Source organism: Balaenoptera borealis, assembly GCF_965194805.1.
Source record: "Balaenoptera borealis genome assembly, chromosome: 5".
In the NCBI taxonomy this organism is placed as follows: domain Eukaryota; kingdom Metazoa; phylum Chordata; class Mammalia; order Artiodactyla; family Balaenopteridae; genus Balaenoptera; species Balaenoptera borealis.
This window is the reverse complement of record NC_138862.1, coordinates 110,021,320-110,044,389: the sequence shown is the minus strand read 5'-3', so window position 1 is coordinate 110,044,389 and position 23,070 is coordinate 110,021,320. Positions and strand designations below refer to the sequence as shown.

At 48.6% G+C, this 23,070-nt stretch overlaps 1 protein-coding gene across 1 annotated transcript in view; it reads left to right on the top strand.

Moving 5' to 3' along the window:
* Positions 1-23,070, top strand: part of LEKR1 (leucine, glutamate and lysine rich 1) — a 309,852-nt gene that overhangs the window by 284,326 nt on the left and 2,456 nt on the right. The window contains exons 17-19 of the mRNA XM_082394543.1: positions 6,570-7,660; positions 11,937-12,074; positions 14,361-23,041. The gene's annotated coding sequence lies outside the window, so the exon portion shown is untranslated. The remainder of the gene's footprint in view (positions 1-6,569; positions 7,661-11,936; positions 12,075-14,360; positions 23,042-23,070) is intronic.

Genomic DNA, 23,070 nt, shown 5'->3' with positions numbered 1-23,070 from the left:
GCCTCCACGTTCACACAGCCTTCTCCCGTGTGCGTGTCTGTGTCTCCGCTTTTTATAAGGACGCCCGTCACACTGGATTAGGGGCCCACCTAAGGAACTACATCTGCAATACCCTATTGCCAAATAAGTTCATATTCTGAGGTCCTAGGAGTTAGAACTTCAACATATTTGGAGAGACACAATTCAACCCATAATACTACCCACTTCAGGAGTCTTGGGGGTGTGGCTTATGGCATCTGCTACCAGCACAAAATGTTTCTGAAGCATCGTGCATTATCTTTAAAATGTATGCAAACTGAGCACACAACTCCACTGTTAGATCACTATTTCATATAAAACAACATTTCCCAAAAGTCTGTGAGTAAAATTAGTGATCCAGAAAGCTGCTCCATGTTGATCCTAGGGATCCGGGACCTCACATCTTTTCACGTCTGTAGAGGATGCTCACACCAAGTGTGAAAGCCTCTGAGAAGCAGACACACCTGTAAGGAAGAAAAGGCACATTTAACCTAATTGAGCACGAAGAATATTGACTGAGACAGGGCTGAACAAGAAGTCATGCGAACTAGATAGACAGGGAAAATACAGAGCATCCCTGACCAAGATCCCTGACCAACGAACCAGACCAGTGTGGAAACAACACTTGCAGAGAGCCCTGTTGCAACCACACGGCTTTCTTTCATTCTCTCCTCTTTCCTTTTGAACAGAAATCAGCGTCACACAGCACTGTTCATCCCGTTTCCCTAACACAATGGCCTTTGAAGACCATGCTTTTGAAGTGCAGGTGCCGTGGGGACAAAGCTGACGGTTGTGGTAGTAACCAGCTTTGTAACACACTGGTCAGATTCACATTTTTCTATTATAGTTAAATGTGCCTCAAGTAACGGAACTTACCAGCAACACTAACCATGGCCATACTGTTCTTTTACTTCCTAAGAAATAACATTTTCAAAAGTGACAAAGGACTCCAACAAAGGCCCAGCAATGGGAGTGAGAATGACTCAAGTGGCAAAAAGGGCTCTTGATGTGGTTCGCTTATTGCCCCACTTGGTTTGTGACAGAAAAGTGGGTCGAGCTGATGCATTTCCACACGCTGAGGACCTACCGCCAGTCCCGTGGAGCTGCACTCCCGCCAGAGCCCAAGCTGGAGAGAGCCTCTGATGGACAAGGCTCCAAAGACAGCACCAGATACCTGGATGGCGTGGAAAAAGAGGTGGCTTTCTGCTTTCCTTGGTTAAAAACATGGGGACCGCGGTGTTCTTTTATTTTTTTTCCCTGCCCCTCTATTAGGAGACATATGAACTTCACAAAGGCATTCCTTGTCCACTTAGCAGAAATGTCTATCAAAATCAGACCACAGTCAAGGAGAAGACATCCCACAGGATATGGGCAAGTGACAAGCCTGGAGAACACACCTGACCCAGGGTTATCGCTCAGGGCAGCCATGAGGCTGCAGCTCCACTCAGGAAAAACCCCTACTGATGCCTGGGTTCTGAAAGCTGTGCACAGAATGCCAAAGGTCACTCCTGAGAGACCCGGTGTTAGCCAACACAGTGGCCAGACCCTTGAGTAAAGTATATAATGACAGAGGAAGATGGTCCTCAAGGGAAGGAGGGAGATGGGGATCAGAAAAAACAGAGCCTGCAGGGGCCATCGGCCCCCTTCGGCGAGTGATCAGCTCCCCCAGGGCAGTGGGGACTGTTCCCTTCTCTAGGGAGATGAGCTTTCCTCAGAAGCAGGGCTATTTCATCAGGCTTTCCCACAGCCCGAAGAGAGTATCTCATGAGATCATCCAAGTCCCTCTGTCCTGATCCCACATCCATCACAGCTATTGCTGTTTCCCAGGCCTCCCGATAATGGAAGGCACGGTGTCTACTGGGAAGGTGTCTGCGCAGGAGGGGTAACTGGCACTCGGCCTGTAATGAAGCAGAAGCTGTAGATGATGTCTAAAGATTGTGCACATCTTTCAGCTTTCACTGTCCTCTCAGATCCCAGCCTCCTCCCTCCCTCCCCCGTCAGCCCACAAGGGTCATCCCTGGGCAGCTGAGACAGACAGAAGGGGCCAGGTACCCAGCCAGGGCCTGGAGCCTGTGGCCTGGGGGCCCTGCACGCACTCTGGACCACATCCACGCTGCCCACATTCAGAGCTCAAACCCTCGGTAGAGCTCTGAGGAGGTAAGCATTTTAAGGCAATACGGTCGCGCTCTGGTTTGCAGTCTGGTTTCTGGTGAGTTTGTTTTGTGTGAGTTGTTGCCCCCAGTGGCTTATTCATTCCCAAGGAAGAGATAGAAATCTAGTTTTTCCCAAAAGGGAGGAGCAGGTCCCCAAGCACCATGTCCTCAGCAGGGCGGTGTCCAGGCTGGGGACGGCAGGCAGCCCTGCCCAGCACCTCTGGCCAGCTGCCTCTCCTAGAGGCTCGTCATGTGCCCCTCAGAATTTGTTGAAAGTCAGTGGGATTCCTGAAACAAGATGGGATTAAGCCACAGAAAGCAGGGCCCAACCCAGTGGTAACGTCGGGGGGGAAAAGTGGCCCCTAAGGGGAAAAAAAAGGCAAAGAGGTGAAGTACTGTATAATTTAAATGCATTTTGGGAGACTCTCCCTGAAACTGGCTAGGCCAGGGCACCAGACTGGTTATATTTTTCTAAAAAAACCCAGAAAACCTCCAAAGAAAGGAAGAAACCCTGGTTATGATCATTGTTTCCCTCCAGCTTCTATCCCTTAGACAGTGGCTCCGCAGCAGTGTGTCTGCGCCCACCCCAACTAAAAGGGACATTTGACGATGTCTGGAGACGGTTTTAGTTGCCGCAACTGGGGAACACGACCAGCATCTAGTAAGGGAGAGATGAAGAATGTTGTTAAACACCCTGCAACACACACGCCAGCACCGCCCCCCGCCCCCCCTCCCACCCTCCCCCCGACAAAGAATTATCCCAAAATGTCAAAGAGCCGCTGCTGAGAAACCTTGCCTTCAGAGAATGATTCTCCTGGGCTCTCACCAACGCACGTGCTGCTAAACCAAACAAAATGTATACGGGGGATTCATAACAAGAGAGGGCTCGATGGTGACCGAGAACATACAGCAAGCCCTGGACCATCAAACACTTTGAAGAAGACCAGCGGTCAGCTCTAGGAAGCCACTTCTCTGATTTTAAGCATCGTCTTCTGAAGTCCGTTAAGCATCTAGCCTCTCACTGTGTTACAGTCAAGTTAATTGGCAAAGGGAGTTCAATGGAACCTCTGTCCTCTAAGAGTTTACAATATGAGACGGAGAGTAATAACTAGGCAGCGCTTTATATAAAGCTGAGATGAACAAATAAAGGGAGAAGTCAGGCCATGCCAATTGCACAAGCTGGGAGCCGAGTATATTCTGAGAGATGCTGAGGGAGGGTAAGAGTCAGCACAGGTGAGTAAGGTGGCACTGAAGGAACGTAAGAGAAGACCTTCAGATAGTGTCCACCTGTACCTTCATTTATCTGTCCTTTCACTGAAGTATGCACTACATGCTTCCAGGCAGTAAAAGTACAGAAGGCACAGTCTCTGTGCCCCTAAGATTCACACAAATAAGCAAAATACAAAAATGTCATTTTGAGACATTACAGCAAGTAGATGTTTTAGTGTTCGGTGAAGGGGGTGATGCCTGCACGTGGTAGAACTTGCATTTGACCTGGGCCCGGAGCCTGGGTACCGCTGGGGGGAGCTGAGCTTGCCTGAGAGCCCCAGACCAGGGATGCAGGCTGGGGATTAGGTATCATGCTGACAAGAATCTCTGTAAAGGGCGTTCTGATTTAAGGTATCTGTTCTGGCTTGCCTTTTGGCCACTCAACAAAACTCTCTGTGCTTCAGTTTCTCTCTCCTTCCCATTTCCAAGCAATTAAGACCATACCTACTCTTATTAGGAACCACGACCGTGTGAAGCCCTGTGGAGCCTAGTGGCAAGATGATCAACATCAGTGAGGTTCAAGAGAGATGTTAGCAGTTCTAACTCACAGGGCATCTAGTGTTGTTTACGTGCCTCTGACCTCACTCAGTAACAGCAACTCGGAAACCTACCCAGGCAAAAAGTCACATGTTTTGAAGACATACTAATATTTCAATGGCCTAAACATTTTCCAGGACCAAATCTTTACCAGAGCTGCAAACAAGCAGTCAGATGGACTGCCCTGTGAGCTTTCTCCTCTACCATGAACCCACAGAAAGGTCAGCAGCCGGACACAGAAAGAGGAGAAGGGTCCTGAATAAACACAGACAGTTTAATCAACCATGAAGAAAACCAGGAGTTGACTGAAAGTGCTTTGTCAGGAAGAGAAGCGAGGCCCCTGCCCTCAGAGAAAGGCGAGGAAGGTTGGAGGTCATTTAGCAGCAGAGATGGCCACTGACCACAGAGGCCACTGCGGAGGCACCAAGGGCCTGGTGGGGATGTCAGGGAGGGGAGGGGTGGAAACCAGCGTTTGGGTATTTTCCAAAGAATAGGACAAATAAACTTTCCCTAGAAAGAAGATGAAATTTTAGCTCAATAAGAAGGGAAGATACTGTTTTAAAACCACCATAATTACTTAAGAGTTGGTTACTCCTTCAAGCTTATGTCCATCAAGCCTGTCATTTCTGATTCCAGACTCCTCAGGGAATTTTAAAAACTGGTTTATTCAAATTACATCAGTATCCTTTACTTGCATCTAAAAAAATCAAGGTCAAGCTATGTTGATGTGAGAAAGAGAATGTAGATGAATGAGGGCTGACACCGAGTCTCTGGCCCTGTAATTACTTTCTTTGTAAGCCTGAATACCGGGTCAGATGGATGCCTTCGCCACACTTTTTGTCGTATTTATGGAATACCTTTAAACAATGGAATCTGGAACCGCCAGCAACATTGTGTCCAAATATATCCAATCCTGTTTGTTTATGTTTTTAATTGAAAGTCAAACAATTTTAGACCAACTGGTCTATGGTATCATTGGAAATGCATATTTTTAGAAAATTCTTGAGAATTTTGCATACCATTAAAGTAACTTGACATCATACTTTATATTTCCCAGCTTCCCATCATACTTTATATTTCCCAGTATTGATTGCTGTTGGAATGAAATCAAGGGAAGCATTCAAGAAAGTCTGCAGCCTGAACGGTTTGCTTAAGAATTCTGATTCCACTAGAAAACCATTTCTTTTAAGATGGCTTTACCATTTTCCAATGGTTCATGTAATATGGTTGGTTTGTTCTCATTACAATTAAAGATGCAATTCATTAAAGAGTCTTTAACTTCATTAAAGCAAGGCTTTCTATTAATGTTATCGAGCACTGATGGGCTTCTAATCGGACATTCTCAGCAGGCAGGAAAACAACTTTCAAACTCTCTGATTTTGTATGAAGCAATGCTCATTTCTACACAAAGACTTTCATTTCTGTGATCTGGCCTGGTAAAATGTTTACTCCTTCATGCTTATTTGAGTCCCAGGTCTGTGGGCCTGATAATATGTATAGGAGGATAATTTATATGGGAAGACAGTTGTGCTGTTTATATTCAATACTTGAGGATTAGGAAAAATTTAAACCAATTAAGAATTCCCATCATCAGGAGTTTCTTAGAAGGAAATGACTTTTCAAGGCATGTGGGAATTATCAAGAACATAATTTTCCCCTGAGATGATGTGTTGGTACACAAGAGGAGTGTTGGCAGGATATCCAGAGGAACTGATAACTCGCACATGAGGAAATGAGTCGCTACTTTCAAGGCTACGTGACAGGAGACCAGGACATATTTTCCCCATTTATCTTTTCATTTTAAAGAGTCGTGGAATTCGGGTACATCTTGATTGTTCAGGATAATAAAGGATATGTGAGACAGGGATAGAAAAACCACAAATGGTGAGTAAAATAAGAAAACCAAGGATTACTTTTTTTTTTCCTGTTTATTAACATTCACACCGAGCTGTGTACTTTGGTTACCATGGTCTCGTGGTATCTCATGTCACAGGCCACACCGTATAAAATCACAGAGGCCACGACAGGCAGGAAGAGAGGCGGGGCCTTGTCTGAGTAATACAAACAGCCCAGTGTGTTGGATGTGAGCCGGGGTGCACTGCGGCCTGAGGCGCCCAGCCCAGGAGCCGGCTGGCTGCCGCCTCCCCTCTTCTCCTGCCTCCGCCTGCCCCCTAGTGGACGGCCGTGGGAAAGCGCGGGAGTCCGCCTGGGGGTCTTTGCGGGGGCTGAGATGCGGCTCCCCGAGAGCGGGCCTCCCCCAGCCCTGTTCCCAGGCACTCTCGGTCAGTTTCCTGGAGAATCAGGGTTCCGCCTGGCATGCTCTGAAGTCTCCCTAGGATGAGCACCATCATTTCCTATGTCGTTTTCCCCATTTTCCTCTACCTCTGCCTGCCTTGATCCCCCGCTGGCCGGCACCTTCCCTTGTGCAATCCCCACACGAGACATGCCTTTTCTAGAAAGGACAAATTATTCCTTCTCTGGGTCCTGCAAACTGTAGAGAACCAACACAGTACGGTGCTATTGAACCCATTCCCACTGTAGGGGCCTCTTATGCCTCCTATATGGCCCTATAGCCATTCATTTATTCATCAGATACCTACTAGATGCCCCACCCTGCGCCGGGCCCTGGAGACACGGACGAAACCGGGCCAAGGTTCCTGCTCGCCTGGAGGAGCACACAGCCCAGAGGGACAGCTCATGCATCAGCTGCCGTGTGACGAGGCTCACACCTCTAAAAAGACAAGAGCGCGGCGCTGCGGGAGCGAAGGCGGTGAGGGCAGAGCCTTTCTGGATTTGTTGTGGGTTCTCGTCACAGCGAGCTTAGCCCCACAGCTGCTTTGTTCGAACGGCTCGGAACAGTAAATGCGGCTGGCACGGGCTGTCCGGACACCACACACCTCTAGGATACGCTGGCTGTGCTCCGCATTTTCATCCCTGCCCAAGTCACAGAGATCCGATGGTGCTGACAGGAGGCAGGCATCACCCGGAGCCCCTCAGATGACGCCCTGCTCCATTTACCCACCGTGGCAGCCCTCAGCTCCTGCCAACACTCTGCTCTGGCTTGCTCACTTCAAGCCTCCCTTAATTTTTCTGAGGCCTGGGTTTTCCACATCGCTGATTCACAGAGATGGAAGACCTAGAAAAGAAAAAAAGGTAATTCTCCCAAATGACTCAGGAGCCCTCTTGGACCCTGTGATCTGTGTATCGACCTTCACTGTAAAAGCTGAGAGTAATAATATTGTCATCTGTGTAAGGAAAGCTGGAAGAAAAACAGATTAACGTTCTTCTGAACTCCTGGCTCCTGGCAAAAATTAGTGTCGCGAGGATGGATTCTCAGCCACGGTCTGACAGCTGAATGCCTCATCCAGAGGTAAAGGTACCTGTAAAGAGCCCCACAAGATGACAAGTTCCTGGGGCCAGGGCCGCATTTGCTCACCTCTCTCTCTCTCTCTCTCTCTCTCTCTCTCTGATGCAGTAAATGTTTGTGGGATGAATGGTTGCCACCTCCAGCCCTGTCAGGCCCTGGAATAAACACGGACTGGGAAATGAAACCAACTGGCAGGCCCTAGACGCTTCCATTTAAGATTCCTGAACAAATAAGAGGAAATGACTTGCGTGCTACGAAACTACTGAGAGATATGACAGCCGAGGAAGGATGGGAATCGCCTACGGGAGAGGAGCCGGTGGGGGGACAATTCTCCGCCGGGGGTGGGGGGGGGGGTGGGGGGCGGTGGGGGGCGGTGGTGAGAGGGCGCAGAAGCACCCGCAGGGGCAGCCAGAGCAAGGCGGTCATTACGCCCCCAGCGGAGAAGGGTGGAGCTGCGGGTCAGCAGCGGATGGCGCCTGCGAGGTGTTCAGAAGGCAGAGCCAAAGACCTCTGGGAACTGACCCGAAATCCTTGGTTTTCCCTGAGGCGGCTGTGGCCTGGGGGAAGGGAAGTTACATATAACTATAAATGTTGTGCACTCTGCAGCTTTTGCAATTAGTCTAAAGAAACTCCAACATCCTATTTTAGGATGGCGTGCATTCAAATTATCATTCTGTGCCCCAGCTCTGGGTTCCATTAAGTCCTTATTCTTCCTGCGTTTCTGCTTTTCCTCCATGTACCCTTAATAGCACCCATAATTCACTCACTTCAAGTCAACAAATATGGATTGAATGCCCACTCTTTGCCAGGTTATACTAGGTACCAAGAATACAATGTCAGCAAAAACAGACATGGTCCCTGCCCTCATGGAACTTACACAATAGAAAAGGAGACGACCTTGATCAAATAACCACACAAATTAACATGACATTGCAATGTGTGGTGCCCCAAGTACATAATAAGGGGTTTGATTTAATAAGGGATATCAGGGAAATCTCTAAGGAATTGATGAGTGAAATGAAACCTGAAGGAACAGGATTAACCAGGGCAGGCGGGTCTGTGCATCTCCCTGTGGCATTGCACTTGTGTCTTCAAGGTCGTGAAAGACTCGAGTGTGACCACAGCACAAACAGGGAGGTGGGCAGCATGCATGACAAGGCTGGATTCGAGCCAGGCCATTCACAGGGGGCCACTGAAGTGTTAAAGTGGACAGGCGATGTGATCAAATGTGCATTTTAGAAAGATTGCTCTGGCCACAAGAGTTTGGAAAGAAGAGCTTGGAAAGGGTCATAAGTGGACGTCATGAGACCAGTTAGGAAGCTGTTATAGGTGAATTCAAGACTAGGAGAAGAGCCACGGAGGAGAGAAAGGGGGAAGATTCTGTATAGGAGGCACAATTGTCAGGACGTGGTGACGGAGTAGATAGGCTTACAACGTATTCCACACCTCTACCATCTTCCAACAACCTCCCCTGCAATGAGCCCTCTCTTCATGGGCTAGATTGCTATACAAATACAACTGAGATACAAATACAACTTACCCCTCTTCCAGGTTTATCCCTAAGGATGCCTTCCTTCATGGTTTCTTTCTAGCTTCCTCTAAAAATGAAGGGAAGGAAGGTCTGTGATGCCTGGAACATATCAAAGGTCATGGGTTGAAATGACAACAACTCAGATTACAGGACTGTCAACTCCCATGACCTTAACTGAAGGTCTGAGGAGTTGATAGCAGACCAAGAGAGCCTTACAACACTGCAGGCTGCCACAGCGTTGGATCTGCTGATTGAGTGCTTAAAATTCATGTATTGTCCAATTAATCAAAGTATTCTTCTACCACACATTTAGAGGATGCTATGTAAAATTTCCGCATCAGCTGGGGGTGGAACTAGCTACCTAGGATCCTTGCTTCTGCAAAACAGCCATTGATCTGTTCCAGAAATGGTGTTTTATCACTGTGCTGTGCTAGGTAACAGGGACTGGAAGATGAATAAAAGTGTCCTGCCTTCCAGGAGTTGCAATCTAGCCCGTCTGCCAATCAGGACAGCACAGCGTGAGTGACGAAGCACAGGCAGAGGCAAAGCCCAAGGCAGGGGACAGGAGCGCTGTCTGGCGGAGTTAGGAAGGTCAGGAAGGTTTTCCAGAAGACACATCTGAGCCAGGTGTCAAGGGGTGAGCAGGAATTTATATGGAGAAGAGGAGACTGCTTATTTCAGGCAGAAGAAACAGCTCATATAAAGACACAAAAATACCTAGGACTAAGATGTGGCCAAAAAGTGGGCCCAGAGGTGATGGCGGGGGCTATAGCAGGAGGTGAGACTGGAGACAGACCTCTGGTGAGGTCACTGGAAGCTCCTAACTACCTGCTTAAGGGAATATTAGTATTAATATTAGTATTTCTATTGTATAACAAGTTACTCCAAAACTTAGGTGCTTAAAACAACAGTCATATATTATCTCACAGTTTCTGTGGGTCAGCAGTCTGGACATAGTTCAGTGGTCCTCTGGCTCTGGGTCTCACAGGCTGCAGTCAAGGTGTCAGCCAGGGCTACGGTCATCTCAAGGGTCCACTGAGGGAGGCTCCCCCTCCAGGCTCGCTCACGTGGCTGTTGGCCGGCCTCAGGTCCTCACTGGCTCCTGGCTGGAGACATCGGTTCCTTACCACATGGGCCTATCCATAGGGAAGCTCATGACATGGCAGTTATGGCAGAGAGACAGAGGGAGATAGAGAGATAGAGAGGGAGGAGCCAAGGGAGAGAGAGAGAGACGTACAAAAAGACATCTTTCGTTATCTAATCTCAGGAGTGACATCCCGTCACTTCTGTCATCTTCTGTTTGTTTAGAGGGTCACTAGGTCCAGCCCACATGAGAGGACGGTTCACACAGGGAGTGAATACTAGTAGGTGGTGATCCTTGGGCCGTTTTAGAGGCTGCCTGCCGTAGGTACCATAGCTATTTCAGGCGCGATCCCAGCATTATTGCGTTCTGCATAAATTATAGGGAAAGACGTATAATTTCGCCGCATATTAGTTTGTTTTTGTCAGTGGGTACACTCTGGTCCCCAGGAGCCCTGAAGAACAATGTGCTTCATTTCACATCTCTCCCTGAGGATTTTATACAACCCACTTGGCATTCATGCTGTTATTATTAGATGGATTCAGCCAAAGCTGCCTGTGAGGATAGAGATAGAGGGGAAGGTAGGGAGGCAGACAAAGGAAGTGATCAGGACCCCAAATTGAATAAAGAAAAAGGTTACACGCCAACTGAAAATCAGAAATGAATCTGAGTGGAACTAAGTATCGAGGTTGACAGCTCATACATGATGCCAACTTGCCACAGCTTGGCAGTGCCCTTGGTTTTCCCACATGCAACTGAAAATAGCTAGCATTCATCCTGAGGGAGTGCTTCTAAAATAAGTAACTACTGGGAGCTATACCTCACTGCTTATTCAGGCTGGAAGCAGTCTGCAATTATTTTGCTGAAATTAGATACAAATTAAGTTGCCACTTCCGGAACCCTTTCTCCTGTACCATATCACAGGAAAAAGACACTGAATTTTGAACTCGAATAGTTTAGATTTCTTACAAATAAATGTGATAGCTGATAGGATATATGCAAAGGCAGATTATTAATACTAATCTCTTGTGAGACCTAATCTGTTCAGGAGCCTGGTTTTCTGATCTTCAGACCTGGGTTAACTTGCTATGGACACAGAGTGACAGTCCGGTAAAGGTGACTGGAGGGAGGGATCAACTTGCCCACACTTGAATATACTGTGTGGCACCACCGTTAAACCTGCTGGGGACAGAAGAGAGGGGGGACCAGCGTAGGATCGTCCGCTGGGATGGATACGGATGGCTGTGCTCCCACTTTTTTTAGTGATCTGAAAGCTCTCAGGGTCTTTATCCATTTGGATACAGAAGTTCTACTATGTTTTTAAAAGCCAAACAGCATAAACAAACATACATGCAAACAATAATAATGATCATTTGGGGGCATCTCCCCTCAACCTCGGCTAAAAAGGAACTGGAATACAGATAATGGGAGTGTTTGGCGGCCGGGGCGGGGGGGTGGTTTCTGCTATGAAAGAGCCCCTGAATTATACTGTCTCCTTAATAAAACACCATCTTCTTTGAACTGCCTTTGGAAGAAGTGGATGAATATCTAAGAGCCCAGCTGTGCTGGAACCTGGGAGGCTGTGATGCTGCTGGGTTGGATGCTTCTCCACAGCTTTGACCTCCAGCTTCCCTTTGCAGAGGGAAAGATTACTTTCTTCTCTTTGTGGGAGACATCAGTCACAGATGAAGCACCTTCATCCTCCCCCCCCACACAACCCCAACCCTATACCCTTACTGTGATCTGGTGAATCTTCGAAGTGCCAAATGAAATAAAGAGCTCCAAGTAACCTTTCCTCCTCCGTGAAGGGGTTTGTTTTGTTCTGTTTTTGGTCACCATAATTCTCAGACAAATACTTCTAAAAGGTTCCCCTAAGCAAACTCTTAAGATGGTGAACGTCTACAACCTCCCTTTAATGTCAGGGGTCATTTCATGCCTCGTTTAACTTTTGAAATTATTTTCTGTGCCTCCTTTTTCCAGATTTGTTAGGGCTTGGGGAGTCAACGAAATGAAGTTCAATGGAATCAAAGTAGCCTGAGCGGTGTGAAGTGAGCTGATGTCAGCAGTGGTTCCCCACGCAGCTTGCGACTGTCTCCCATAGCACATCTCCTTGGACTGGTGAGTTCAGCACCATATTTATTCTGACAGACGAAAGCACAGGCACAGGCTCTGGCTGCCTCGTATCAGCTGAACATTGAAAGCAACCACCCTTTCTGGACATCCTTCTGCCTTCCCAGAACTTACCATGGCCTGAAAATCCCCGTTTGAAGAAGCAGGCCTTTCAAGACAAAGTCATACAGTAAACAGTGACGACCTGAATAGCATTCTGGTAGAAGGGCTCCCCTTCCTTGTCTCCTCCAGCCCACTGACCCAAACCTCCTAGAGGCCATTCCATGATCCCTGAGCAGGGAAAAGAAAATTCAGATCCATAACCTCGGACCTGGGCATTCAAAAGATGGCAAACAAGGGGAGAAAGGACTGAGGGGACCGACAGGGGCAATTTCAGAATGTTGAGATCTCATTTATTTTCACCGTTCAGGGAACTTTTTGATTAGCGTCCTTCTTCCTTTTCTGATTTCAAAGTAATAAATAATTCTTAACTTCCGGGGAGGGAATCCGCATTGGGAAGAGGAATAAGATCACGGGATGAAGAGGGAAGAGGCTGCACTTGCTCTCTCCCTAGGTCCTCTCCCCTGTTGCTCCCACCTCCTCCCGCAACTCCCTCCCTCTCTCTCTCTCTCTCTCTCTCTCTCTCTCTCTCTCTCTCTCTCTCTCTCTCGCTCAGCCAGTGTAAAAATAGCTGTCTAGGTTCTGTTATTCATCCCTAAGCAGCAATGAAGGGTGGGCCTCCCTGCAGTGCCAGCTGCCCTTTAGGAGCTTCTACTATCAGGTGATGTCTCACACCTCCCATTCCCCACTCCTAGTTGGATAAATGTCCTCGGTGACCTTAGACGTTTTCATTTTAATCAGCAGTATGGTTTTTGAGAGGAAAGTCCTCCCCGGCTTCCCGAGTCGGCGGAGCTGCGGGGCCCTCCCCTCCTCCACACCCCAGGCAGCAGTGCCAGGGGAGCGTTTCCATCTGTGTTGGGAAAGAACGGCCTCTCTGTGCCGCCCAGCACGTCCAGAGCGAGGGCGCGGAGGCTGGAACACACTCTCCCGCACGGGAACAGCTTTCCAAGGGCCTTGGGGGAGGCTGTGGCCTTTCCTAACGAGGGCCAGGCGCATCCCACGTGGGCCCCGGCTCGTCGCTGCCAGGATCACCCCTTCCCTACCGAGGGCACTGATTCCGCCGCGCCGGGGGAGGGAGCCGTCCCTGCACCCGGGGCCCGCAGTCGGGCCACCAGGGCTTGCACATGCGCGGAGAGGGGCCGCGTTGCTCCGGGCTCCGCGCCAGGGCGGCGGGCGAGGGCGCATGCGTCAGCGGTAGGGTAGGGGAGCGCCCGCAGAGAGTCCTGTCCGTTTGATCACGCTCTCTGTCCAGATTCCTGGCAGCGTGCTGGGGACACTGCACTATTGGAATAGAGCCACGGAATGCTACAGGCTCCTTGGAGGGCATTTGCTTCGTGCCTCCCTTTTACAGATGAGGAAACTGAGGTACAAGGAAGCATTGGGAACCGCCTAAAGCTGCATTTCTGAATTCTGCCAGCTGGGACCAGATCCAGCTCTTATTGGCGTGGTTTAGGCACTACTTCACCGAGCATTTATCTAGCGCCTGGATGTACCATGTCCTAAATGTATGTATGGTATGGAAGATAACCACGAATACATCAGAAGCAGTGTAACTGTGGCCACCCCAGACTTACACATAGAATGATACACACCTGGGTTTGATTTGATGATTTGCAGGACTACACTGCTAGCTGGATAGCCTTGTGAAGCAATTAACCTCTCTAAGCCCTAGTTTCCTCGTCTGCAAAGCGGAGATAAAAAACAGGACCTACCTGCCAAGGTCGCAGGGCTTAAATGAGATAAGGTGCACATTGCTTAGCACAAAGCCTGCACTTGGAAGTCACTCAAACAGATATTCATGCAATGTTTTGAGAAGTCGAAAGTGCTAGGCGCACAGGCTTTCATGAGACAGTCAGGGTACTCATTTCCAGACAGAAGTCGGCTGCAAGAGAGGGAAGGTACTTTCCCGCGCGCAGCACTTGGGAAGACTCACACAGGGTTACGAGACCTGGCAAGACAGGGAAAGGAGGAAATGACCTCTGTTTATCTTTCCTCCTACTGCCCCGTCCTTCCCCCTCCCTCTTTCCTTCCTCCCCTCCCAACCCTCACTGTGACTCCTGGTGGCTGCAGGGATACATCGGGACCTCTTATCAGGGTGAAATGTGTTCTGCAAGGTGGTGCAATTTACGTTTGAAGTTCTACTTTATCACAGGGGCCTCCCTCCTCTTTTCCTAGGCGGGACAGGCACAAGAAGGGGCAATGGGGTTAAGTGGATAAGAAGGAATGGTGGTCAAGCGCCTAAGGTAACAGATTGGAGTCATCTGGAATCATAGATGACCAGCGGTGAAGACCATCTGGTACAATGATGGTCCCTCTTGTTAAGGAAGAAGCAGTGAAAAACTGTGAAAGGTAAACTGGCATCAAATTTTAGACTCAAGTTAGAGCCCTGGTTTTCTGTGTCCCCCATAGTTTATTCATCCATTTACCCACACTGCTTTGGGGGACCCATTATATACTGCCAGGTAAAAGGGGTCTGCCTCAGTAAGCAGGGAAAGGGGAAAGGAAAATAGGAATTCAGGACTCCCAGGTACTTTGTGCAACTTCACGGATGATGATACCATTTACTGTGATAGCAAGTAAAGGAGTAGAAACAGGTCTGAGAGGAGGATGGCGTATTTTGAATATATATTTTAATGTGCCTATGGAACTTCCAGGGAAGACATCCAGGAGGCAGTCAGGAGCGTAGGTGCCAAGCATGGGAGAGAAGCCCAGAGATGCCCACTGGGAAAGGGTCGACACAGCTAGTCACTGAAGCTGGGGCGGGGCTGAGATGACCCAGAGAGAGCAGGCAGACCGAGAAGATCATGGGATGGATGAGAACTGAACCCTGACACACACCAGCTTCTAAGGATCAAATCAGGATCCTGAGGAGGGGGCAGAGAAGTGAGAAGAAAACTGGAAAAAAAGTGGCATCAAACAGTCCAAATGAAGACATTATCCAGGCTCAGGAGGTGGTTGGGAGTGGGAAATGACACAGAGAGGTTCAGCGCACTAGTCCTGGAATGTGCCTGTTGATCTCAACAATGAGGAAGTTATTGACACGTGTGACTCCAGTTTCGGTGGGGACGTGAGAGCAGAAACCAAGCCACAGTGGGTTAGAAGTCAATGGAGTCAGGGCAGAGGAGCAGCAGGGGTAGTAGATATGGCCCACTGCTGCAGGAGAGTTGGTTGGCAGGCAAGGGGAAGTTACAACTGGGCGTGAGTTGTTTTTTTGTTTGTTCGTTTGTGTGTTTGTTTGGGCTGTGCTGCAGGGCATGCGGGATCTTAGCTCCCCAACCAGGGATGAACCCCGAGCCCCCAGCCCCTACAGTAGAAGCTCATTGTTGTAACCACTGGACTGCCAGGGAAGTCCCTGGGCGTGAGTTTTTTGTCGTTGTCTTTTTGCTATGGGAAACTGAAACATGTTTAAAGGGTAAGGAGAAGCAGGAAGGGTTAACAGGGAGGAATAGGATGGGGTCTCAGTAGAGCCTCCACAGAGATGAATGGGAGGAGAGGGGATTCTGACCCCAGATAACCCAAAGGAAAGATTCCTCTCTCTTTGTTCTTTTCCTTCTGCCACGTGAGAGGAAGCAATGCATTTGCAAGGTTTAGGAATGGACTTGAGGAGTTCTTCAGAACCAGCTTTGTCCTTGTCAGGTTCTAGCCATGGCAGCAATCTGACCATCAAATGCATTTAACCAGCCCCACTTGCATGTGAAGCTGTGCCGAATGCTACACAATCATGTGAAATAGCTGCTCTTATTCCCGCGTCAGTCAGGACTCCAAGTAGCAAGTGACTGAAACCCAGCTCTAACCAGCTAAACCCAAAATGGAATCCATTGGTTTGCTAAACTGGGCTACTGGCTTCAGGCATGGTTAGGTTAGGGTGCTTGAAAGATGTTGTCAGAAGGAATAGGGATTATGTTTTGAAGTTATTAGTGTGCTTTTCTCTTTTGCCTTTCAGAGCATATGAATTTAGTCTACTCAAGTTTGGAGGAGGGGATGAAGATTCTTTCCAGAAGGTATGCAAAGAGAAAGAAAAAGTAACACTCAGCTTCTGACATTCAAAAATAGAGTTTGTAGCAAAATGAGAGCCCTGTAATCCAAGCTCTTACCTTGAGAAAATAGCCTCTACGTTCCATTACCTTCCTCTTTAGAAGATCAACGACTGGGTTTGGTAGACTAAACCTTGGGTTTTATGTATGACAGGTCTAGACAGAGGGAGAAAGGGGGATTGTGGAAGGACAGAAGCAGCAGAACAAGACCAGAGGCCTGGGAGGAGCAACTGTGGTAGAAAAGTAATGATTAGCCTCGCAGGCATGGGAAGACCCTATCCCCTGCCACGGTTCCAGAAGTATGAGAGGGAGAGCCTGGGTAGCCTGATTTTGGTCTGACAGAGGGAGGCCCACAATGGACTTTTTAAGCTATGCTAGGTCCCCGTGTAGCTTGGACCCTACCCAGATGTAGCAGCAAGTCTGTGGCCAGCTTGCCAGGGTGATCACCGTGGTGGGGTGACTCAGTGGTACAGGCTGCAGGGTGGACCCCTGGGACCAGGACTGATAGGAATTCGTGGCCAGAAGTCAGAAGCACCTGGAAGAGCAAAGAAGAGGCTACGTCAGCCAGGGAGCACTGCCTCAGACTTGTGGATAGACTACAAACTCGCCATCCACAGACTTCACATCAGAGGCTGGCAGCACACCCAGTCCAGGCCAAAAGTGGACCTTGTCCTGACATGGGCAGACACTGGACAGCTATACCCAAGGGTGGGTGCAAGGCCAGGAGTTCCCTTTCTCTCAACACCATGAGGATGCAGAAGCACAGTCCCCCTTTCTACCTCCACTATATATACCCTACAGGGATGATGGCCAAAACATTTAAAAATCTTACAGGCTCAGGCATTGACCAGTCTGAACGGAGTGCCCTGCTGTGTCCAGGATTAACATTTTCACTGATGGATTGTGGGGAGCTTAGGGAAAAGTCCCAGGGAGGGGGCAGTGGGAGGTGCTTAGGGAACTCAAGGCAGCACCTGTTTACCAGCTGCTCCAGGCATATCTCAGTATTTTATCAACAAGGTCAGCCATAATGAAGGGTACAGTTGAATACTGGCCAGACACCATCATCTTTATTGGTGGAGCAGGAGATGGGGGAGGCCATCTGAGAAACTGAGCATGTTCTCAAAGAGGATATTGGAATTATTGGATTGCACCATGATTTAAACTGGTTTCAACCCTTACTAACCAGTGGAGGGCCAGATTGATTATGGGTAAGCTAGAGAAATTACGTTTGTTGATACATCCAAGTTGCAGTGTGAGTTGAATTTACCATCTGTCTGCTTTCCTTTGTGTTGGCTTCACTCTCAGGCAGCAGCTCCAAGTGTTAGCAATCCCAAAAGGGAAAGCACACCTTTTTCAATAGCACCAGCAACAATCCCAAATCAGATTCCTATTGGCTCAGCTTTACTCATGTCCCTGCTTCTGAGTCAATTCCTGATTGGCCAAGCCTAGGTCACATGACTATTCCTAACCTCTGGAACTGAGAGTGGGGTGGAGCATGGCTCCCCCCAGAAACAATCTGGATGCTGTTAGCAGAAATGCCGTACTGGTTGTTATGCAGGCAGGCACAACAGAGGAACACCACGCTGCCTTCTGGGGTTTAACTTTCTAAAACTCTCAGGGACGAATGGAGTGTTTCCACAACATGAAGTGAACTGGCACCTGTACACTTATCCATAAATTGTGATCGGCATAGATAACTAATGTTGAAAATCATAGGACTTCCCTGGAGGTGCAATGGTTAAGAATCCGCCTGCCAAGGCAGGGGACACAGGTTCGATCCCTGGTCCAGGAAGATCCCACATGCCACGGAGCAACTGAGCCCATGCGCCACGACTACTGAGCCTGTGCTCTAGAGCCCGTGAGCCACAACTACTGAGCCCGCGAGCCACAACTACTGAAGCCCATGTGCTCTAGGGCCCGCGTGCCGCAACTATTGAGCCCGTGTGCTGCAACTACTGAAGCCCACGAGCCTAGAGCCCATGCTCCACAACACGAGAAGCCACCACAGTGAGAAGCCCACACACTGCAACGAAGAGTAGCCCCCGCTTGCTGCAGCTAGAGAAAGCCTGCATGCCGCAACGAAGACCCAATGCAGCCAAAAATAAATTAAAGAAGAAAATCATAAAGCAGAATTTTTCTCTTCTTAAATTTTCTTACCACACTGACTAAATTAATTTCTGATCGTTGAATTTGAGGAATATAATCAATGAAATGTCCAGTCTGGTTTAAAACTTAGTACTATTTAGTATCCATAAATAGTTCCATTTAGAAATTGTTTGGTCTCTCCTCTTTTGGATGTGACAACAACTGTCTTACTTTTTCTCTGTGTATTATTTCCTCTTTTGAAAGTAAATCACCCTCTCCTAAATCCAAGAGAAACTGGATAATTAGTTGTTGCCTGTTTTTTGTTTTTTTAAAAAAAAGCTTTTTGTAATAAATACGAAGTTTAATTATTCCAAGAGAGATAGTAAAGACAACATCAGCTTTTCCTCACAGACTTTTATTTTCAGTATCATAAAACACTCCACATTATTATTTTTTTTTAAATCGGCCCTCAGTAAAAGGAGATATTTAAGGTCTAGGGAGAGAAAACATAACCATCAGTTTTACTCTAAAATTTATGCTGTGTCTTTTTTGAAAGGAGGGATACCTTAAAATTTACGGTATATATAACTTAAATCTCAGAATTGAAAAACTCTCTGGAAAAATAGAATCATTAATCACAATAAAGGAGAAATAAACTCATCCTGCCCTGGCATTTTGAGTCACATAATTAATTCAGAAGGGGCTGCCTTCCTCCCGTGGAACCCGGGCATTCATCACGTATCTATCACACGCTTCATAGCTTCTCCGCACTGTGCCGGGCACTGGGGCGTAAAGGTGGGTAAGACAGCTCGCGTCTGGGAAGGAGAGACGGCGCGGCGCGGTCGGGGTGTGACAGGCCTAGGGCTTGCAGGAGCAGCAGGAACAATCCCTTTCTCAGCGGGGTGGATGGCTGAGTCCAGCCAGGTTAAGAAGCTGCCGGAAGGCTTTGCCTTTCCCACACCCAGTGCAGTGCTGGGAAGCCCTTGTAGACGTTTTATTGCCCCGGCTAAGATGGAGGAGGTGTGGAAATCCTCTTTGGCAGCCCTGAGGCAGCTGGCCTCTGTGACAGCTGAGAAACGAGAGCTCCTGGTCTTCCCAGCGCCTCAGTGTGTGCGCTCGGGTGCTGCCTGCCAAGGCCGCGGGCATTCCACTCACCGGTTCCACAGAGAGTTATTGAGCACCCACCATGGGCCAGGTGCTCAAGCAAAGCAGCCTTAGGTCTCAGGGAGTTCACTTCTCTACTTGGAGAGGGGGACACATAGGATATCAGAACGGTGATAAGGGCTATGGAGAAAAAGAAAGAATGGGAGGACCAGGAATGTGAGGTGGGGGGTATGTGGTATAAAATAGGGTATTTAAGAAGTCCAACTGCAGACTCAGTTCCCCCTACCCTCATCCCTGCATGAACTGAGCACGCAAGAACCGTGGCTGCTGGTACATTAGGAGCCCACCAAAGAAAGTGACAAGTTGCCTGACCCCAGGAAGTGGCCAGCTCAGGAGGCCAGGCTGGTGTGCATCCCCCCCCCCTCCCCAAAGAGTTTCCTCATCTGATGAGTGGAGCTGGTACAGCCCAAGTCTAGGGCAGTCGAGAGAGTTCAAGCTTAGGGAGGAAATGGGGGTCAGGAGAAGGTTTGCTTAGATGGGAGGCAGGTCCCCTGGCAGCATCTTGGGAAAAAGGGGCATCTAGCTCCCCAAGAAGAGCTTTGGCAAGGCCACGATAGAAAGTCAAGGCCCTGGGCCAAGGGGGCTGGGGCCAGGACTGGGTGTGGATCCCTGCTGGGAACTGGAGTGTCAGTGAGGAAGGGGGGCAGACGCCAAGTCATGGAATGGGCTGGGAGGGACAGCTGTGTTAGTGTGAGCACATGGGGGTGCAGGCCACACCCCTCTAGGCACCAGGCTACACTGGGGACAGAATGAGGAGAACTCAGGGTCAGGACCTTTCTGCTGGAGCAGAGGGTTGGTGTAGGGTGGCCAAGTTGTAGGGGCTTCGGGAACCGAGCCAAGGGGTTTGTGTTTTTCTCAAATCTGCTAACCCTGGCTAAGGCTGACCTGCTTGTTCTCTCATCTGTATAAGCACCACGGTACTTTTAACCACGAGCCAAATAACATGGAGATAAATTATGAGTCTAATGGGAGGGAGCTAAGGAGGGTGAAATGGCAAGGAATCCCCCGCTTTTTATGTTGAAAGCATAAATCCAAATAGAAACCAAGCAGAAAGAGACTGAAGTCTCTGGGGAGGAGAAAAGTACGTACAGTAAACAGTGACCGGCACAGCGTGCCCCGCTGTAGGGACGCCAGGGTCAGAACAGCATGTCACGTTGCCACTTTGATCATGGGATTTGGATCAGAGAGAACATGGGATTTGGACTTTGCTCTGGGTTTGGCTGTCTGCCGCCTGTTGGCTGCGTGACCTTGGGTAAGTTCCTTTCCCCTCTGAGCCTTCCTTTCTTCATTGGTGTAGTTGGAGCCTGCACCGGGATTCAGTCCCATCTGCTGAGCTAGTGGGGAAACCCCAGGGGTCGGAGTGGCTGCCAGAAGCCCAGCATGGTGAGCTCGCCAAGGGACAAAGCATCCAGGTCCAAGAAGGGAGTAGGTCTGAGTACACTGTGCTAACAGTGGCTAATCTATTCTGGGCCCTACCCCAAGTCTGATTCCTGGGCAAAGCTGTCTCTAAAAGCTAACAGATTGTTTGCAGAGGTACAAGCTCACCGTAATGGGGACCCCAGAAACGAGCATAACAGGGAGAAAGGCATCTTCTCCACAGTGCAGTCTTGCCTGGGCGAAGAGGCAGAGCAGGGAAAGGGGTGGGACCTGGCACCCAGCCATTGATTCGTTGGTGAGAACGGGTAAGACGTCTTACCCCAGGGGCTCCCCAAATGTACAGGAGGGAAGGCGCTTTGCTGGGATTAAGTTCTGCGTAAGAGATGGTGGTAACAAACTAATACCTGGATTATTAGTCTTGATGTGGCTTCATTTGCCACACACGTGGTGAGGGAATCTTGGTTAATACCTATCCCTTGGAGATTGCACAAGCTGTCCCCAGGCCTGAGCCTGGACACGGCGAACACACAGCAAATGTCAGATTCTCTGCAGAAACCATCTAGGAACCCTTGGGTCCCTTGGAGGACTGTTTGGGACGACCCCTGGTGCGTTGGAGTGTTGCACAGCATTCCCATGGCAAAGATTTGTAATCAAAACGTAACCTAATGTATATTTTTGAGCACCTGCTATGTGCCAGTGAGGTATACATGCTAAGAGGGATTTGAATTCTTTTTTTTCTCAGCACTTTACAAAATACTTTGACATGCGTTTTATTCACATTGGTCTTTATAACAACCTAACGATGTAGGATCCCCATTTACAGATGGGAAAACTGAGTTTCAAAGAGGCTAAGTAATTTATCCATAATAACCCAACTAATAAGGGGTGTAGCGGGGCTCAAAGCCATCCTTTCTTTGGTGGGAAGCTGAGACCAAAGAGATGAAAGAATGAGGGGAAAACCCAGCAAATAATAAAACCTGAGGTTCTGACGGGAAGAGCTGGAAGTCAGCGGGGACTGGAGCTGGACCTGACCAGGGGTGGATGGCGGGGGATGGTGTGTGGGATGGAGGCCGCGTGTGGGCATGGCTGGGCTCCTGGGGACCTTGCCTGTGCCCCTGGAGCTGCCCCCGACTTATCACACTTCACAGAGAATTTTTAAGGAAGCTTTCAAGAGGAAACTGCTGCTACTCACTCCTGCCGAGTCTCTTTGCTACTGTCTTTCTGTCTGAGCGTACAAACCACCTCTCCTGACTTCAGCAACTGCTGGTCTTGGGCTCTGTATGCTGATAATTTCTAATTTTTCCTGGAGGATTATTTATGACATTCTAAAAGCAAAACCACATACTGAAATGTGCCAATATTAGAACATTAGTGAGCCAGAAATGATGCTCATTTCAAATAGCAGGGGGAAAGGGAGAGACGTGAAAAGGAGTGCGCCTCTATGGGTCAGACTCTGTGCTGGCAACTGTCACATTCGTGATCTCTTTTAATATCCCCTACTATGCAGTGTGGAAGATCGTATCAATTCCACTTTGGCAGTCGAGGAAACATTCAGAGAAGTGCTGTAATTTGGCCAAAGTCACACAGCTAATAAGTGGTGAACCTATGATTTGAATCCAGGTCTGACTTCCAATAAACCACAATTTACAGGCTGTGGAATTCAGGTGGAATCAAGAGAGGACGAATAAACACAGTTTAATGGACAGTAAAACTCTTGACCCTGCTTTTTATTAATTCAAGTTTACAAACAATGCAGTTTCAAAATTACCAGCTTCCAGAGAGTTCTTAAATCAGTGAAGTACTCAGAATTCATGAAATCCCAACAATTAGAGCTTGACACTGCCTGAGATGCCACTAGAGGACCCGACACGGAGGTGACTGATTCTACCTATGAACTTTCAATTTTGAGAGCGCCCTGTCAAAAACGGGGCCGCTGTAGCACTGGGTAGAGGATGTGGTAGAGATTCTCAGATAAACCTGATTTCTTCAAACGCTGTTTAGGACAAGTGCCAAAGTTTGACACATCCTAATCACTTTACTTTCTTTGGCAGCTCCAACCTTGACGAGAGAGTAGGAAATACGTCTCCGCTTTGACAGGAACAATGTGTGACGTGAAAGACCTCAGATGCTGTGCAGGTTTGTGACGGTTCTTCAGAAGAAAGCACCTCCTGCCTGTTCTGTTCAATGCCAGTCCAGGTGAGTCACTGCCAGCCAAGCAAGTATTT